Genomic DNA, 22,314 nt, shown 5'->3' with positions numbered 1-22,314 from the left:
CATACAAAGTATCAAAACAAGATATGAACACAACAATTGTTAAATCATAGCAAATCCCAGTTTTAAAATATTTTATTATGATCATTCAGCCCCAGGAATTAAGAGGCATTAAGCCTCAGTTGCCATAATAACTCCCTGGATTCCAACAGACTTTTCCATATTCAATCCTAACTGTTCTTGTCCACCACTTCCAGAACAAAAAATATATATTTTTAAAATTACTCTAAACCAATGCTTTAATGATTGCAAAGACCATTATTAATATCTTTGTTTCTGATGTCATAATAATGTTTGTAAATGTGGCAATGAAGTGTTGTTTTCATTTCCAGACATCGAAACAATCACACGTGAGGCATTGTGTTAAGTAGACCAGGCCTTTGGTATCACAGTCACGTCTAGAAAGATAACCAGTTACTGTCAGATACCTGCTACTGAAATATTTGGGCCCTCAAAAATATATCTACAATACCCACATCAGTCGTGTTTTGACATCCTCATTTCTAAGTTGTTGCTCGTGTCTTTTTTATTCCTAAAATGTATTGTATATTCTTATTTCCACAAAAGCAAAATCTGGAACTTCACTTAACTTTGATATGAGATCTTTATTTAATGATCTTCTCCAATTAGATGTTATAATCTGATTAATAAAATTTGCATCATTTGAATAATTATAGCATTAACAAAATTACCATTGCTTGAGTTTTCAGGGATGGAAGCATTAAAACTGTTAAGGAACAGGGGAAATTTATCTGCACATTTAACCATAACCTCATGTACTGTCTCCAGTAATAATTTCTCAGGATAATCATTTTTTAACAGTTCAACCAGTATTGCCAGTTCAGCTGCAAACATCTCATTAAGTATTACCAGACTAGAAATTCTAACCATTTGTACTTTAATACGGTTATCCTTCAGCCTGTAAGGAGGGCTACTTTGAAATGTTTTACATATTATTTCTTTATTTCTGCTATATAAATAAATAGGTAGGGCATGAGCATAGATGGTTTTGTTAAGATTTCTAGAGTCATGGATTAATGAGTTTATGAACAAGTGAGAAAAGGAATCATCCAATCAACTGGGCCCCATGGTACTGCACAGAAATGTTCCTTTTCAAGCGTTGCTGAGCTGAATTTTTCTGATCTTGTATTAATATAAAAAGCAATGCATTTAAGGATTCAGTAGGAAAAGCCAAAATAGGAAAAGCTGCTAAGAAGCACAGCCTGGACTGCCAGTTCAAGTGCTTTCTCAAGAGCCTCAAAGACTACGCCACTGTAAATGTTTTCATTTATACTGGAGTATATGAAATCAGTTGCAGTGTAAAGGTGTTATTAAAGTATACCTTCGTCTATAGCTTTGTTGTACATAGTTTAGGATTCCATTCCATTTGCATTAATGTGTTCTACCATTTAATTATAAACTAGTATTTCTAGCATTTTGTCTATAACTTGTATTTTGGCTTTGGTCTGATGTTTGAGGGGTTTGTACAGTTAATAACTTTCAGTAATGATGTTAAAATTATGTATTTCATAGAGAATTCGAACAATCCCTTTGGAAGTAAATATTAAGACAAGGGAGCAGCTATGTGGGGTGCTAATTTTTAAGGCAGGAATATTATAAATCAGATTCAGTGTATTGACTTTTGTCGGGAGTTTCTTTAGCTATTAATTTTTGGTGATAAGTTTGAAATAAAATAATGGTAGTAGAGCTATGCATGGCATTGCAGATTTGTGAAAGTAGTAGAAGATTTGTGTCTTTGGTGGATCTAGACAGAAGTATTTAATATCATGCAGTACTAATGTTATTAATCATTTCTCAGGAGTGATCAGTACTTTTTTTGTCTTAGAGTTGCCAAACTTTTTCAGCAAAATTATCATCTCACAATAAAGACACGATAATATGGTTATATTTTTGCATTACTTTATCACTCTCAGTTTTTTTAAACTTGCATTTCTGAGTAGTATCCTACAATCCTACATAAGTTAGGAGGAGTTAGATGCAAAATTTATGCTAATTAGTTACACAGATTTTTGGCAGGATATATATACTTTTCCAGACACTTTTTACCTATTTTTGATGTGTGCAGATTAGGAGTTATGGTATAATGTCCTCCAACAATAAAAAGAGTACATTTAGATTAGCCATTTTGCTCCTTCAGCAACACCACCACAATTACCTCCTTTTCCAGTTTTGTCTCATAATTAATGCTGCATCTATTAAGTTTTTTAGTTAGCCACAAAATATTCACAATACGTTTACTGAATTTTTGATTTGAAAAGTGCAATCCTTGCAGAAAGAAGCAGATATCACTGACACAGAAATACAATCCCTAGGATTTCTCAGCATCCTCACTGCTCATGCTGATTGTTCAATGCAGGTTTCTCAATAAGTGCAATGGTGGGAAAACATGCTTCAGAGACAGGTAGGACAGTGATGAGAAAGACTTCATTACTATTTCATTAGTTTGTCTCAGAATTTTAACACAAGTGTTCTCAGACTTGACCACACTACTGTTCTCCCTATTGGACCACGTATCATGTTAGCAGGAGCATGCTGTTACATATATATAGTCATACACACACACACACACACACACACACACACACACACACACACACACACACACACACACACACACACACACACATATTTACGCATCCATGTGCACAAAGATATACACTCTTCCAGGCATTCAAACATGCACATGCATATGCGTGCACACACACATGTACACACACACACACACACACACACACACACACACACACACACACACACACACACACACACACACACACACACACTTTGTCTCTATCTATATGTCAAACACACATGCAACAACTCATCAACAAACAAGCCCCTCCATACTCAAAATCACACACATGGAAACACGTAGCCAGACACTCATCCAGACTCTCAATTCCCAACCTAACCCCACAGTGTGACTTCCCAGGCAAACACACACACTCACACACACATTCATGCAGTTTCATGTATTTCCTACAATCATGAACATACATGTCCACACACACACACACACACACACACACACACACACACACACACACACACACACTGACCACCATCCTCATGTCTTCAAGGAAATTACCTGCACTGCTAGTACTCCCATAGGAGCAAATGGATAATCACTGTGTTTTGACAGCAGTTGCATTTTCCTTCTAGAATAAAATCTTACTCAACCAGGTGATTATCTGAATTTTATGGCTGAGAAAATCAGCAGATGTGTATATTCCCAGTGGACAGCATGTGGCTAATTATCATTAATCTCTGCATTAGCATGCAACTTTGCCTGTGAGACTACTTAACGTGGCGAGGCCCCTGCAAGGTTATAGTGGTGTATGAATTGAAAAAGTGCAGTAAGATGGGAAATCCTGGTGGGTTTGGGCTTCCACATCACATTAAGCATTTCTGAATCCCAGAAATGATCAGTTACCCCATGTTACCACTTTCTTGTCAATACATGATACATTGAACTTCCTGCATCTTTGAAGCCAGTAATGAAATTTGTTTTCTGCCAGATCTTGTTATAATGCTTGGAAAATAAATAAATTGCTTAGACTATGTTTACCATTAAGTTCTGCAAAGGGAGTTGCAAGCAGCACTATTGGTTGCTATATTTCAAATAGTGAATAGTGCTTAACATTACTGATAAATTTTGTTGCATATATGCAGTTTGTTTTAGCCTAGTTTTCATGTTTACCATTTAAGCTGTAAGCTAGTTAGTGATTATACTCTGTCTGTTTAGAATTGTGAAGACATGTCAATATTCTATGTGTAGACAAGTTGCAAAAGTTTACTTCTTGTGGTTTGACAATTTTTGTGTTTGCCATTAACTTGATTATTTACCTTAAAAGTACATCTTGCTGTTATGGTACTACCTTCAAAGTGCATGTTTGCTTTTGTGCTTATTTGTCATTCACATTAATGTGCGTTAAAGAACTACTTATCCAGTTTCATGTCCTGTATTGTTGGTAAATTTGTGTTGATTAAAATGATCACCTGAGGCATCACATAATGTTTCTCCCAATGCTGCGGCTCTATTATGAGTTTCTACAAGTGATCTCATGTTTTGTCTGGAGCTTTAGCCTGCATACCCAGATATTTATGGCAGACAAAAACAGTGATCTTCAAACTACAAACTGAAATAACTACTTTAATGTTTTTAGTCCAAAATGCTGTTCAAAGAGAAACAGTTACATCAGTTTAGCATGTAATAGGCAGCAGACTTTGAAAAGAAAGTAGTAGTTCTTGCTCAACCCAAAAGGAAAATTTACATTTCTGTATCTCTAACAAAAAATTGTGCCTATTAAAAGTTTTTTCAAATTGCATAGTTTCTGGACATATTGGCAGTTACCTTCTGTTTAATGCACACCCTTGAATTTTGATCTTATATTATTAATTTTTTCCCTCTATTTTCTGTGACTTGAAGACAAACTGCATAGCGTTCTAATGAGCTGTTCTTCTACCTACTCAAGAATTGCTTCCCTTCAAATGCCCCCAAAATCTTAACAGACTTTACACTACCTGTTGCATGTTCTCAAATGGAAAAAAAAACTAATTCTTTCTGACGACTGCCTGTATACCTCACAACTTGTCTAGATTTTCACTGAATGTCCAAATTTTTGGACTATTCCTCATAAAATGTATGGTTTTCTGGTAAACCACTGGGATGATCTGATGATTGAAGTCACATAATGACATCCATTTGAATTTCAGACTTCATATCCTTCAGAAAATGCATTCTAACACAAATCCTATTATTTTAGCAACTCTCTTAAATTTATAAGAACAATATTTAAAATCTGTCCCTATTTTTGGGCCTTTGTCCACCCATTATGTCAGACTTTGTCCAGATTTTTTATGCTAAGAGGTTGAGAGGTATTATGGCTGCCTGTGCTATACACAGCCAGGATTCTTCTTTTTTTTTTTTAAACAGAACATTTCTTAACAATTTGACATCAATTGGCCCAACTACAATGCATGCCTCTACATACATGTAGACAGCAATGTGCAGAGCATGCATTTTTAGCAGCCCAGGCTTTGCAAACTTGAATAGCACCTTCTGTCTTGACACCAGGCTCTACTTGGTGCCAGTGTGTAGTAGAGTAGGGATGCCTCCCATCTCCCCGGGATAGGTGAAGTAGTAAGAGTCATTCATTCCTCCCCTCCCCAGCTGATTCCTTCTACACCCTGCTCACTAGTCTATTTGGGTCACCAGAGTCATCTGTGCTGCTGAGCAATTCGACTTAAGTGTTTAAATTAATTTACTAGAAAGGGTGCTTTGTCACATTCTTACCCCAGTTCTAGCCTGGGGATCAACTAACCATGCATACTAGAGTATATACCTTGGAAGGCCCACTTAGCATATTACTGGGCTGTACCCCATCCAGTGTTCAACAAAAAGGCATGACTGTAAGTTGAAGAATGAATGTATGATCTTCACATTTTTATTTTATTCTGAGGCAGCTAGCACAGGATGCTGCATTTCATTTTAAAGGCACCAAATAAGATTTAAGAACCAACAAGGCTTATGTTGTAACTCAACACATCTTCTTAGCCACAGTCTATTTTATTTTCTAGAGTTATTTTTGGTTTCCTGTTGGGGGATCAAATAGGATATTTTCACTTTCCGCCTCCTCTAACAACATTCCTCTTAGAGTACTTTCTGAAGCATTTCTTAGCATATTAGCATTCTTAATAAAATCAGAGGCTGCTCATTCAGGATGAATGCTGCAGACATGTTTTAGACTTATAATTATACTTTGTCAAATCAGACCAATTTATTTTGTAATAGCTTTTGCTTTGATCAGGTCATTCTGCATACAGGTCAAAGTAGCAAAATTCTGAAGCAGTCTCCTCCACTGTTATCTCTTTTTTCATAAGTGGACTTGATGACTTTCTAATCACATCTGGTTTGTCACTAGGCATTTTGCTGGCTGGACAATCCCCAGATATCTGTTTTCTTCCGTGTCATCTGTGTACTTTCTGGATTTTGAAGTCAGCCATTCTGAGTTCAGAACCACCTGTGCCCTGGATAGATGGAACACCTAGTCTGTACTCAAAATGAAATCACCCATACAGACATAACATACTTGTATGGGTCTATCTGTCCAACATCCAGTAGAATGTGACTTAGGTCTGGTGTACTAGGAAGGTCAATATTTTACAGTTGAGAATCCCACCAGGGAAAATAAGCATTGTCCTTTTTGTTGGCAACATCAGGGGACATTTTAGGAGCTATTTCTCTAGTCCAGCCTTATGAGCTAACATGCATTCTCTCATTAGGTCTTCTAGCATGGATATGGAATAGATACATTTTCAAATTTTATAATTTTACAGAATTAGTTACAAAATCTACTTGTGACATTTGGTTTTAGTATCAACATCATGGAAGTAGACCATTCACTTTGTGATAATTTGAATTCCCAGAACATTCCCTATCTTCTGACTGATAGTTTCCTTTATACCTGGAGGAATCTGGTAAATCTTCTGGTAAGACTTCTTCCCTGGTTATGCGTTTATATTATTAATGATGTTAGATGTTGGTAGCGCAGTCGAGAAAATATAACTGTTCCTCCAAATAGTCACTTCTTATTCTCAATAGAGTGATAAAATATCTAACATTCTATGTCCTGTGTCGGACATAGGTTCATAGGTTGGTACTAGGCTATCAGCCCTAGGGCCTATACAAGCCTAGCCATAACAATTCCCTGGCTATTTCTTCCCACATTATTTACTTTCCTGGACCCCTGTCTAGCAGGGCGACTGACATGATCCCCGAGGTGAATTTCCTATCACCCATCCAATCGTCAAGGTTCCTCTTGAAGAGGTCCAAAGAGGCACTCTGCTTGACATGTATGGGCAATCTACTCCAGAGTCTGGGGAGTCTCTGGGTCAGGAACCTATCCCTCCATCATCTTTTAGTGGAATTTGTACTTATGATGCCATTATGACCTCCATGTCGTGGCAAGGTGTTAATACATATATGAGAAAGATGAAGGTTAAACTTTTTTTAAGAAGTTGAATCTTCAAGTTGAAACTTTAGGAAATGGGCTTTATTATTCTTGTTACTGGGGAGTGAAAATTAATGGCTATGTATAAGTACAAAGAATGTCTTAGTTTATTTGCCTAATTACAAATATAATTTACTGCACTGTTTGCACCAGATATAGGAGTACAAATTCTCTTGCTTTGCAGTTGATGTTTTTATTATTACTGAAAAAATTTTTCATTACACAAGAAAACATGATCATAAGGAAGCAACATTAGAGCATCATCAACATCTTGCACCTTTAATGAATGTTATTTGTGATACTCGATCGAAAATACAGCCAAACGTAAATAAGATGAATATTAAGGCTTATTTTACATGACTGCATGCATCATCTTTCTGTACATATTCCTGTTCCACACTTTAATGATCATGGTGAACACTGTCATCTATTATAGCCTTCATTCTTTCACAGGCACTATTCTTAGATAAGCAATAATGGAACATATCTGTCAAATCTAGATAAGGAGACTATTTCCGTTTGTTTTCCAAGACTGCAATGACACTATGGGTGAGCTCCTATTCTCATCAGCACTATCCAATGAGTCCATTATATCCTAAAGCAACACGCTGTTTGATTCTTTCACTAGTGCTATTGTCCAGTACCAAATAGTGAATGATAACGATCAAATATAGACATTGGGGTTGGGAGGGTGGCCTAATGGTTAAGGTGTTTGCCTTAAAAACACAAGGTGCAGGGTTTGAATCTCACAAGGGATAATTGGCTAGGCTTAAAATGGCTCACAAGGGCAGTTAGCCTAGTACTAACCTATGAACCTATGAACGAGTTTATTTTATTTTTATATCAGTTTTGTTGACTGGTTAACCCTGCTGGGTCAGTCAGAAGGGACCAAATGATAGACTCCCATGATTAATTAATTGAGATATAAAACATTACGGCAGACAAAAAATATCACATCAGGTTATATAGCGTAGCAGATTACAGCTAGTATATATCCAGAGTGAATCTTTATCAGTTTACAAGTGGAAGTCAGAGGGGACAGGGTCACACAATCATGCACTGAGTTTATATCTGAATGAATATAGGCTTGCTGGCACATAAATAAGATTGGGTGAAGAAGGCAGTACTTCAAGCATAGTGGGTTAGATCATCACAATCAGGAGAATTCCCACACGTTGTGGTGCTGACTACAGAACTGAAGTACTTCAGTGATTCGAGTGTGGTATTGCAGATTGTAACTTGCCGCAATTTTAAAAGTAGAAAGAAAAATGACATGTTAACATACACCATATGTTAAGATATTATTTCCAGCCCCCCCTTAGACCGTGTTTACCTTAATGAAAGATTGTAAAGCTTTTCTTCTTCCATGCCTGTTTTCTATAAATTCATCATCTGATATTGGCTCCCTTCCTTGGTCATCAGGTTTCTTTCAGCTCTCATCTCCCATTAAGGCTCTTCCATGCCTTTGTCTTGCACAGATCCTGTGATCCAGCCAGATCACCATGCACTGCACATTGTGATTGCCAGTCCTCCTAAATGTCTACATAATGCTGGGAGTTTTTAAGGGGAGCTCTAGCCATGTATGATTTCACTGATCTGCTGCCCCCTGAAGCAACAGCCTGCTTATCACTCCTGCCATTGGACGTAGTGATATCAAAGTCCCCATAGCACTGAGGGACGCTATCTTGATTAGTAATGCCACTTCTAGCATCTGTCACAAGTAGGGTCACCATGAGTAGTATTTAGGCTCATAGATGAATACTAGGCTAACTGCCCTGAAGGGCCATTTTGAGCCTAGCCAATAACCCATTGTTAGAATCAAACCCTGTACCTTGTGTCTTTGAGGTAAAGACCTTAACCATTATGCCAAACCCACCTCAAGTGCAGGGGATTAGATCATCCCAATCAGGAGATGATAATCAGTTGGTAGTTCAGAATGCAGGTACTCTTTCTGAGCTATATGTTGAGCCTTATCATGCTGGTCTTGGTAATGTGGAGAGATCGCCATACTTACTGAACCTTTTTGCTCCCACTGTATTCCAGTTCAGCAGAGTCTTGTAGAGGTCCTGCAGACATTCACTTCTAAGCTTATCACTAAGATATTTATCTTAACACTGCCGTCCATAATCCCTCCTCTCTCACTATAAACTCCTCCCATTCAAGGCCCCTAATCCCCCTCATTCCCCTCACCCATTCCATTTCCCCTAATCTCCCCACTTCTACTTCTCTTTGCTTCCCTTAATCACACCTATAGACTAAGACCTCTATAAATATATTCATTGATGCTAACCTGCTGTTTTACAGTCTGTATTAACTCTCCTTATGATCTACAAGCTTTTCCACTGTACAGATGACAAAATATAATACTGTACTACATAGCAGTGGTGGTGCTGCGGTAGCATTGTCTCCTCACAGTAAGATGCTGTCGGTTCGATTCTTAGTTAGAGCATCTTCTGCATGGAGACATGCGTGAATGGGCGTACCTTTGTTGAAGGTTGTGCATCAGGCCTGGCAAACCGGTGCGTAAAAATCAACTGCCAATCATTAGTGGACCGGAGTTCTGCTGTGGCGACCCCTAACTGGGAAAAGCCGAAAGATATAAACAAACAAACAAACTACATAACCTTATATATTGCTACTTTTACTATGTTCTCTACTGATCAGAGCCTGAAAATGGTCCACGTGAGTCAGTACTCTACCCCAGTTAACAAATGGTTAATAAATAATAAAACTGTACATACTCAGTGCAATCTGAAAATGTATATCCCACTCACTTCCAAATGAGAAATATAACATGTTAATAATCAAGTCTGACCAGCAGTCCACACTACCAAAAGTACCAGAAAAGAAGACTAAACTCTCACCTATGCATGTAACTCTCTGAGAAGATATCTCCTCCTGCACTTATAATCTGAGACCAGTGGAAAACAACCCCATCGTGCTTCCTACCTACCTTAATAGCCAGGAGTCAGCACAATAATAATTAACATGGGTTATATAAAACATGTTTGGTACCCCTTTGCTCTCCCATCCATGGGCTTAATCAGCTTGTAGATACAAATTCATTGTCTTGCCCAGAATCATGGAGAACTACCTTTCTAAAATCTGCAGTATGTCCCAGACATCACCCCTTCCAGTAAGCCAAAATGTGTGTATTTTCTCTTATATATTGTCATTTGGTGTAATTTTATCTCTCCTTAACCAAGAATGTCTCCTGCAAAAGATTGTTGGTGCATTTCCACCAGCTTCTGGAGAGCCCATAAATCTACTACTCTTGCAGAGGCATCCTACCTTGATGTAGGCCACTTCAGAAGTTAGTAAATCTAGTTTAGATAAAACAAGTTCATATTTCTTCTCCATTTCTTTAGTTAAAACTGCAAAGCCTTAGTCAAGGCACAAAATAATTACTGCTGTTTCAACTTCTAAACTAAGGCACCATTTTTAAAACTACAACCAAAAAACCATTTTTAAAACTACAAGTCACTATCATATGTTCATTTATCAGTTAACTCTGTTAACTGATTGTTTCCAGCCCCCTCATAAGAGCAACTAACAGGCTCTCTACCCACTTCGCTCCCTACCCTGCCCCCTATTCCCTCCTGCCCCCAGTGGTCCCACCTTTAAAACACTCACAAACCCCTCCCATCTTTCCAATAGCCAACCTCAGCACTAACCCGACACTACCTCCTCCATCTTCCCACTACTATTACACCTCCCCAACTAACATGTACAAGCATACCTTTCCTATGCTCACTACATGCACTTTCCTTGCATATCTTACATCCTACCAAAGCTCCATCATTCCCCCACTCAACCACTACCACTGTACTACTACTCACACCACCACTCATGTCTCACCCACACTCAGCTCCCCTCCCACCAGCTCAAGAACCATCCCTATGCACCCCCACATATTCTACCAACTATATTACTCAAACATAAAGCATCCCTACAACTTAACATAGTAACTCTCCCACCATACCTATTACCCACAGAGCACAATCATAAAGTTTCCCTTATAAACAAACACATTCAAAAACTGAGAAAACTAATAATCTCATGCTTATCAAAACTAGCCCTAAGTGGAGACATCCACCCCAACCCTGGCCCTACCATCTCCAACCCCAATCCTCATAATCAGACTAGAAACCTCAAATTCTCCCATATTACAACCAATAGAAAGCCAAGTGACTTCCTTCTACTAAGCCTAAATATTAGAAGTATATCCAACAAAGTCCATGAACTCCATGCCACCATAGACTTGTACTCCCCAGATATAGTCATCCTGACAGAAACCTGGCTAAAACCTCACATTACCAGTGAGCAAATACTCCCTACAGGTTATGGCATACTAAGAGTAGACCAGCTAAACAAGAAAGAAGGCGGTGTAGCTATAATATTTAAACAGCATCTAAACATCCAGATCTTAAAATCATCAGCTCCACAAATAGGCAATGAAGAAATAATATATACCAACCTCAAAATAAACCAAAACAAAACCATCAACATAAATGGATGCTACTTCTCACCTGGCCAAAACATCCCTCCACTAGAAAACCTCCTCAGCTGTTCTACACACCATCTCCCCCAAGAAACTATCATTTTAGATGATTTCAATATTGATTGGCAGTCCTGTTCTGGCAACCATCCAACCCATTATGTAAACCTTCATGGCTTCACCCAACTAGTCCAGTCGCCAACCAGGATAAATAAAAACTCTAGCAAGCACACTACCCTGGATTGGATACTAGTCAGTAAGAGCCCCCAGTCATATATAACAGGCTGCTTATCAGATAGCCTCAGTGATCACTCCCCAACATTCCTACTCAAAAAATACCTATACCAAGCTAAACCTGTCATCTACCATCAAATACGTAAAAAAGTAAACTTTAACCCACTCACATTCATCTCATCCCTCAAAGAATGTAACAGGCATCCTATAAAGTACTTCAGTCTTGATGATGCAGTTGAATTTTTTAACACTACCTTCCTGAGCATCCTTAATTACCATTCCTCCATAAGACTTTCCAGAACCAAAGCACAACCCTCCCCATGGCTACAGAAAACCACTAAGTCAGAAATGAAAAACAGGGATAAAGCCTGGGAGCACTGGCACAAAACAAAACCCCCCTAAATGAGACAGAAATTCCTAGAACTACGCAATAGAGTCAAAAAGCTAATAAAGCAGGACAAATTCCAATACTACCAGTCTGCCCTAGACTCCTCACAACACAGCCCCAAACAATTCTGGTCCTCCATAAACTCCATCCTCCACCCAGGTAAAGCCAGTACCCCTCCTCCTAACATCCCTCACTCCTCAGAAAAATTGCTACCTCATTCAACACACACTTCACCCAAACCATACTATCACTAGCTAAGCAACACATCCCCCCTCCCCTCCAACCCACACCTTCAACTAGTAATCTCCCCCTGTCTTCTCTTTTTCTCCTGTACCTACCTCCAACATAAAAAACTCTTAACTAAACTTAAACCCACCAAATTAGCAGCAGACAACCTCCCAAGTGAATACCTACAAATCCCAGCTGATGCTCTGGCCTACCCAGTATCCATCTTGATTATCCGATCTCTGTCAGAAAGTTACGTTCCCACACTGTGGAAAGTATCACATATAATTTTCCTCCACAAAGGCGGACCCTCCACAGAACTAACCAATTACCGCCCCATAGCTATTCACTCTCCACTCTCCAAAATACATAGATAGATAAAATAGATGCATACACTCTCAGGTCTCAGACTACCTCCTTACTAACAATCTCCTTTCCAGTACTCAGCATGGTTTTTGACCAAAACCACAGCACCACCACTGCCTTACTCTCCTTTACTAACACTATCCTTCAGCATAAAAACAATGGCTATCTCTCCTCTGCTACTTTCCTAGACCTATCTAAAGCATTTGACATAGTCACACACAAACAACTTATCTCTGTACTCAATAACCTATCCTTCTCTCAATCAGTCACCAACTGGTTTCAGAGTTACCTGTCTGATCGCCAACAATCCGTTGTATGGCAGAATAACATATCTCCCCAACTACCTGTCTCCATAGGGGTTCCCCAAGGATCCATCCTTGGACCACTACTCTTTTCTGTTTACACCAATAATCTAGCTTCTGCCACCAAACATGGCACACTCATACAATACGCAGATGACTCAACCATCATCTGCTCAGTCCAGTCCCTACCCAAACTGCAAAAAGTCACACAGGAAGCCTTTTCCTCTGTTGAAACTTGGTTATCTGATGCCCAATTAATACTCAACCCAAACAAAACTAAACTACTCATCTTCCAACCCACCAAACATACTCAAAACAACTCTCACTTTAACATCACAGCAAAAGACAACACCACTATATACCCAACTGAACACACCTGCTAGGAGTGGAAATAGACAATAAACTAAAATTTGACATTCACATATCCATGACCATAAAAAAAGTTCACAAAAAACTAAGAGCGTTATACAGAAATAAGCAACTTCTCACCAAAGCAGCAAAGATTTCAATAGGAAATTCCCACCTTATCTCCATGCCCTCTCTAATGTATACTAACCTAAGGGAATGCGATCTAAACAAGCTAGAGACCTGCTACAACAAAATCGCCAAATTCGCCACAGGGGCATCCTACCATAGTCACCACTGTCTCTCACTTGCTAAACTGGGCTGGCTTGAACTCCCTCACCTCCTTCAGTGGTATCAACTGTCACTCGCCCACAAACTAGTAAACCATCCACTAAATGTCCCATCCCTCCAGAATCTACTCCAACCCTATTGCACCACCAGACCACTAAGATCCAGCAACAAAAATCACTTGCAGATCACTAAAGCCAATAACTCTGCTGGTGAAGCACTATTCTCTTGCACCATAGCCAAATTATGGAACTCCCTTCCACCCATAATTACCTCCATACCATCATGCACCCACTTCAAAACTTTACTAAAAGCGCACCTAAACACATGCTGGCTATGTCCTTGCAGCTCCCACTCTAATATCACCCACCCCATCCAACCACTACCTTTCTTTCCACTCCACTAGCTACCTTGATTATAGCAAGCTCAGATGCTCATAAGGCAAGTACTTATTATACAGCAGGAACTTTTTATTGTAACATTTGTTAATGTCTGTTATGTACGTCACAGATAAAGATTCTAGTTGTCTACTGATATACTATGTTCTTCATCTGTAAATATGTTGCAAGTAATTGCAACGTTAAATTGTTAATCGCTATATAATCCAATGTAGCTACTGTCCGTTTATTTTAACTGTGGAGCTTTTCTCCCCGGGCCTCCGCTGAAAATGGACCTGCATCCAGTCAGTCACTCCCGGTCAACAAATGTAAATAAATAAATAAACTAAGAAAATTTACTGTAACTCAGCTGGGCAAATGAAAGATCAAATCAGCCAGCAAATCACTCTAAGCTTCAAAACACCCCCCCCCCCTTAATTTTGAAAAGGTTTAAATGGATAAGCACAACCTTACCGATACTCTAAGCAGATCAATTTGTGAAGAACACCATAGCGGTAGCTGGTGATTTGGTAGAGTAGGCTCTTGGCTCTAACATCTCCTAGGTAGTGCCTTGTTCTGCTTATAATAGCATATAACATAGAGAATTATGAGTGGGTTGTGATCATAACTAATTTAATATATGCTCTTGACATGGTCAAGAAATTCACCTTTTATTATGGAAGCTTAAGAGGTGAATTTTGGCATCCATGCTGAGAACACATCGCTTATGGTTATGATCGGAGACCTGATAATACTTCGTTGCAGTGCATGGAGCTTTATCGGCTCCTTGTACTACTATTTACAGTTAAAAACAAAAAAGAAAAAAGCTAAGTGTTTTGCCAGCTTTTAAAGGTATAAAGCGCTTAGCTACTTAGGGAACACAGTCAGAAAGGTAGTATAACAGAAAGGCCCTTACATTTGCCATACCTCTAAACTGTCTTTGCAGAATTCTAGCTTTTTGCCTCATTTGTTTGGTCTGTTCCTTATAAAGCCTGTGGTTTTCAGACTAAATCACGAAGGACTGAAATCATTGAATAGTGACATACGTTTGAGTTCCAGACTTCCTAGCTACTTTCTAAGTTTTTAAGAGGAAAGGGTATCTTATTATTATGGACAAAAGGCAGATCCAAATCATTTATTCTGTTGTCATTTGCTTGTCAGTACTGGCAGATTTTATCACTTAGGATTGGACCCAACCTTAACAGTTTAAAATTTGTTTTTTTTTTCCAATATCTTTATTAAACTTTTTTAACTTTAACATCACAATCAACGACTTTGTCAACATGTGATAAATATTTATGCATACAGATTACTTCTTTAACACATTAAAAAGATAATGTAAGAACTATGTGTACAAAGTGCTAAATGTCTTTATTCAGTTTTAATTAATACAGTAGCAATGATATACACCATTATAAACCATAAATTAAAACTGTTTTCTTTGGTACTGTTTCTTTTCATTATTAATTTAACTTATAGTTATTTGTACATATTTGAGTTTATTGGGGTATGTGGTCAAGGAGTGTACTCCAAAACTGTGCATAATAGGAATGCTTGCTTTGGTTATTTACCATTAACTTATGAGTCGTTATATATTTAATCGCCACATTTAATAAAACCATACCATGACATCTTTGTTTTGTCAAGCCAGTTCTATGAAATGTATAATTTCATCACTGAAAAAAGGGTAATTAAAACATGTATTTTTGCTTTGTTAATCCAATGGGAAGAATATGTAAAATTGTAAATTCCCAGAACACAGTGGTCTTCTTGTATTTCATTTTTTCTAGCTTGACTTTTAATGAACACCACAACTTATATGAACATTTATAGACTATCAGCTCTTTGTGAGGATGTGGAATAATATTTGTTGAGTTTATCAGAAGTGAAATATAGATTATTTATTATGATTAACTGGGTAAGTATACATTTTAAAAGGGTGTAGTTTTAAGGATAATTGAATTGACTGAATTTTCTGATTATTTTAAATTGCTGGTTTTAATCTGGTCCAGTTGTTTGAATATAGAATATTATCCTGATATTTTATAGCTACAATTAATTTATACGTATTTGCTAGCATATTTTTAGCGTGAACATATTCCACAACACCTTGCAGAGGTTTATGTTGTCTTTAGCCATTGGATCCGCTAAGAGGGTTAAGGTAATTTCTTTTATCTGTCTCAATATAACTAAATAGCTTTTAGGAGGTTTCAGGGTATTTCCCAAATTGTTAATTGAAAGGATTTTATAGTTATAAATGTCTAATGTCATAATTTCTTTAATTAAGGGGTAATTGTTTAAGTTTAGCATCAAATTATTTAGTTTAAAATTTGGATTAAGGTGAATTGTTTGCAAGATTTTAAATGGAGTTGTTAGATTTAGTGAGTCATTACTTTTAGTCAAATAATTATGTTATTTTTTTAAACAATTATTTACTTTGATTCTTCAATATTTTCTTTATTGAAAAGGGGTGGGGCTTTAGGATTGTATTTGGAATTAATTATTAGATTATACAAAATGTTTACCCATATAGGACTCAATGTTGTTTTTATTGGGCTATAGTCAGAAATTGCTATAATTCTATTAATGTTTAATATATCATAATAGAGCTTAAAGTCTGGGAAACCCAAACCACCAATCTTTTTTGGGATTTTTGATAACTGATATGAACCAATTTGGACTCCCATAAAAATTTAGATAGATTTGTATATGCTTAACACTTGTTAAGGTCGTAGACTATAAGCTATTTATAGTTTTAGACACTGCAGACTATAAGATATTAATAGTGTTAGACACTGTAGACTATAAGATATTTATAGTGTTAGACACTGTAGACTATGTGCCACTCTAGTGATTAACTGATTTGCCTTTTTTAAACATCGGAGTGTAATCACCATACTCCATGTACTGCAATCCAATTAGCTAACCACCTAGAAAGGGTTTGATTAATAGCTAGTACTGTTTCCTCTTGCAGAACAAAGGCAAACTACTTATCAGTCTCTGTCTCTCTAATGAATTTTGTTCTCTGCAGAGAAAACCCTAGAGTTATATCATGCAGTACAATTTTTTTCTTTTTTTTTTCCTGTTTCAGATAAAATGGGGACTAAAAAATGATTTAAACTAAATTCAGGAATACCCCTGGCATAAAGAAGGTATTGGTTTATAAATACATAATTTCATGCTGGAAGATTATATAGGGCTGTTTACAAATTAAGGGCTGTTGTTCAAAATTCCTTCTAGTACAAGTAACAAAATTTAGAAACTGCAGCTTCCAAGACATTAAAAATGAAATGTTTTAGTCTGGAACTGATGGCTGTCTAGAAGTCGAAACTATAAAATAATGTGTAGATATTGCAAAAATCAGCTTAAGTCCCTCAGATACATATTTTAATAAATACAAATGTTCTAACTGTATTAAAAGAAAACACCAAGATATTGCAATACTTGTTTGCTAAAACTCTGTCGATATTTATACACATATTTTTGCTTTGCTTTATCCCTGCTGCCTGCCAGTTTTAAACCCCTATTCGTTTTTCCATCATCTGGGATGAGGGTTACCCAGATGGGGCCATCACTAAGCCAACCATCAGGGGTAGTTCAACATTTTTTCAAAGCACCACCCCCCTTGTACATGCCCAGTGACAACCCATGGGGGGAAGCATGCAGTGGAAATCAGCACTGTAGCACCCCTCACTTCTGCAAGGAGATGACATTAACAGGATGTCCCTGCCAACACACGCAGTAGGCATTGTGAAGGAGCTCCCTTGGTGTCCAACACTGAAATCAAACCAAACACATCCACCTATGCATGTGGCCTCCCTTTCCTCTAGGGTAGACAGGCCCATCTTAACTGCCTGAGCTATCAAGTGCATAAGATGCTAATCAATCTATGGTCACCTGGGACCTAGTCAGGGTTTTATCTCTCTATACCAATGGCACAGACTATTCATAGAAAAATTTAGTCCATTTAGAAAGAGACATTGTAGCATTTGGCCTTTTAGCTTCTTGCAAAATGGCTCAGGAAATGCAGCTGCACTCCACACTCAATCACTTTTATAAAATTAAACTGTTAAGCACTTTCATTCCTAAAAATGGGAACTTCATCAGAACTGTTAAAACACATCTTGATACAAAATGTAAAACTTTGTTGCAAAATCATATGTTCAAAAAAGACCAATAAAACCTAAACCCACATAACTAGGAAACTACTTCAAAAAATTCATCATTGAAATAAGCCATCATGATGACATATCTATAGCAAATACACCTAAAAGTGAATCATAGAATGACAAACTGGACAAATATATAAGTGAATGAATGAATGAATGAATATATAAAAATATTATACACACCAATAAATACAAGTCTGTTTACCCTAAGTCTCATATGAACATAGTTTTAAAACTTTGGAAATGGAAAGCATTTAATTTAATCTAGGGACTCGTTAACAAAGAGTTGCCACCAAAATTCTCGTCTCTGCAAAACCATGTCTCAAGGAATACCTATAAAGTTTTTGTCCACCTTTTCGATGATTAAAAATGAAAAATAACGTGGGGTGCCTTAAAATGTGTTTATATGAAGCATTATTAAATGGGTACTTACTAATGTCAAACAATTGCTCATAGATACACTCCTTAAGCTTCCTTTTAGTCTTATTTACAAACAAAAGCTGTGCATTTGTGACATTTTGCAAGATAAACAACACATCTTGTACTACAACTGAAATGCCTCTTGGCTTTAATTAATTTACTATTTAGACTTATTACATTCTCTGCACTTGAAATCCCGGTTTAAACAAGTGTATGTCCCTAACTTGTTATAACTTGTCCCTGCCAAATAGTTCTTAAGACATTTACCTCTTCTAAAGATGGTAATAGGATGATCCCGTAACTTGTCCTTTACGTCAAGACTACTAGTACACAAAAACAATTTTTCCCAATAATGTGACTAATAGCAACTGTCAATATTGTATGTAGTGAGGAAATCTTTCTTAAAGTCTTGTTTCGGACAGGTCTGTATGTCGACCCTTGTTTCCTCACCACTAATTAGGAGATAATAAAACCCAGATCTCCTTTTGCCAACCACCTCATCCAATATGGGTTTAAGAAAAGTGATAGGGTAGCCCCTTCTCATAAACATGGAAATTAACCTGTCACATTCAATAATAACAGTCTCAGAATGTGACACTATTCACGCCAAATGGACAAGCTGCCCTTTAACGGTGGCTTTCTTTGATTCTGGGGTGACAACTACAAAAATGAAGGAATGAGTTAGAATAGGTATGTTTTCTAAAGATGTTACAAACATATTTATGCTGAAATAAATCTTTCATAATGACATCTAAATAATTAACTTGTTCCTTAATCACCATATGTGTGAACTTTAAAAATTGCCCCCATTTGCTAATATAGTCATGTTACAGTTGTTGTGTCTTTCGGCTTTTTCCTGGTTAGGGGTCGCCACAGAGGAACTCCAGTCCGCTAATGATTGGCAGTTGATTTTTACGTGCTGAGTTGCCAACCCTAACACACAACCTTCAATGAAGGTACGCCCATTCACGCATGTCTCCACACAGACGACGCTCTAGCTGAGAGTCGAACCGGTCAGTGTCTTACTGTGAGGCAACAATGCTACTACAGCACCACCACCAGTGGAGATTTAAATTTGTCCTTAGTAGCCCACATGCAAAGTCATGGGTTTTTATGCAAGATATTTGGATGTCATATTTATTTTCTGGACTGTCAGTGAGGAGAAGATTGAGCATTTTTTAAAATATATCAACTCGCCTAAGTAATTTTAAACGTTTACACATAAGGTGGGTAAGGACAGATAAGTACAGAAATTTGAGTTAAGTCAGTCAAAACCTATGGGAAAGTACTATGTATCCAACAACAGCTGCTCATTTTGGAAGGTAAAGCATAGGAATAAAATTTTAGGGTAATTGGACTGCAAGAAGGAGAAGACGGGTCTAACTATTTAAACTTTATGAAAGGGAATATGCTGCCCTGTAATGGCTTTTCCATAAGTTTATTTGTACTGTGACCTCTAATTATTGGCTAGGCTTGTAATAGTCTGCAGACTGATAGCCTACTACTTACCTATGAACCTAAAAAGCTTTCCATTTTCCATTAACAGTCTGTGAAGAGGAAGCGGCAGGTGATACTGGTGCAGTATGTATTCTGGTGTGAGAATGAACGAGTGCTTTAGGAAATTTTGAAGCCTGGTAAAAATATTTTGTAAAAGAGAAAGCTGTATGTGTTGACTATATATTATTAAGGAGTATTGTCATTAGAATCTCAAGTATAATTTATCATTTCCAGCCATTTTAATGGTTATTTTTCTATGTGGAATGAAAATGTTAACTAACTTGCAATTGGTTATAGCTAGTATCTACATTTTCAGAGGGGAGTAGACTGTGACCTGGATGTATGTAATATTCTCATTTGTGTTAAGATTCATTTTAACCACCCCCAAATATAATTGAAATAGATTGTAGTTCTGATTCTTCATAAAGTGTTAATGAAATGGGCAATCATTATTCACAAACAATCCCTCACACACTCACAGAAACCCTCATGCACGCTCCAACACACACACACACACACACACACACACACACACACACACACACGCACGCACGCACGCACACACACACACACACACACACACACACACACACACACACACACACACACACACACACACACACACTTCATTCTGTACTATTTTTGCATCCCATTCCCTCTTCAGCCTCACATTCTGCTTCTTCATCTGTTTATCTATTCCTGCACTACTCTGTTATCTTTTTTCTCACTCTCCTTTACAATCCACTTAAATTAACTACTGCTCTTGATTATAAGGTATTTTTGTTCATTGTTTCCGCTTTTGAATTTTGTTTCCTCTTTTCCTTTTATTATCTTCATAATGCCATGGTTACATTTGGAAGAAGTGAGATTTTTAGATCTCCTGTAAGAAAAGCATGTTTAACAACAATGGAGCTACTGCATATCAATAAATCATGTTGAATTAAAAATGGAACAGTTTTCACAGGTGAGCATAACCAGGTCAAATTTGTTTTACCAGACTGTTCAAAATTAATGTATTAGGGATCTTCTTCTTTCAATAAGATAGAGCAGCTGAAATTAGAATGTATAGTTTGATAGTATAAGGGATTTCCACCTGGAAGGAGTTGTTGGAGAGGGGGGCTTTGTTTGCATTGTTCACATGCTGTTTGGGTCTATTGTTTGTGCTGAAATGGCTCTCTTGACTTCATTGAGTACTACTGTAATCTAAAAGAAACTGGCTTGCATTCAAAAACGTCACTGATGATTCAAGAAGTAGTTGCATGTGCATTACTCTGTCTGTAGGGCTAATGATATTGAAGTTGAGATTCTTTTATCCCTCATTTAATATCAGAATCCCAACCATTTTTCCCAGGAATTTTCCACATTCCACATTTACTCCTGTTAAATAAGTTTCTTTGCAAATAGTTTCAGGAAGACAACATTAGTGAAATACAAAGTGGTATTTCTTGATAAGGCTGTTGTTTATTGAATTATAGAGTAAGGTAGCCTAAAGCTTTGTGGAGTTAAAATGTATCCATACTTCTGCAGACTGTATTTACACTGGGTTCTGACAATATATCCTAGCTTCCTAACATGATTTCTGAACAAGACTATGTAATGCATAAGATATCATAACATAGTTGACTGTTAGAACTTGTTTTAAAAGCATCATGTAACTGAACAGAAAAAAGAGACTGACAGTTGCTGAGGATCCCATTTCATATATGATATAATTCCTGCTGACATTATGACCTACCAATGTATTTAACCTGATTCAATACATTTCTTCCAAACCACAAAGCACTCAGAGCAGATATGACTGAATAATATAATTACATTTGTAAGTGAAGATACTCAATATCTAGCCTTGAGCTCTAAATGCATCATTATATTATCTAAAGAACAAAAGTGCACTGACATGCATATGCCTTACAGAGACAATATAATATCATAAAACATGTAATATATTTTTCCAGGAAAATAGTGAATAGTGTTCTCTGTATTTCCTTCGCATGAAAGTTGAAAATCAGATTTCTTGCATATATAAATGTCATTCTTTCATTATCTAAAAAAGTACAGATACATGTATATATATATATATATATATATATATATATATATATATATATATATATACATATGAGTTAGGGGTTAAAGAACTTCACATGGTTATGTCTCTTTTTATCTACCTCTTT

This window comes from Protopterus annectens, chromosome 6.part0 (genome assembly GCF_019279795.1).
Source record: "Protopterus annectens isolate FY-2018-M chromosome 6.part0, PAN1.0, whole genome shotgun sequence".
In the NCBI taxonomy this organism is placed as follows: Eukaryota; Metazoa; Chordata; order Ceratodontiformes; family Protopteridae; genus Protopterus; species Protopterus annectens.
Note: the sequence above shows the minus strand (reverse complement) of the source record.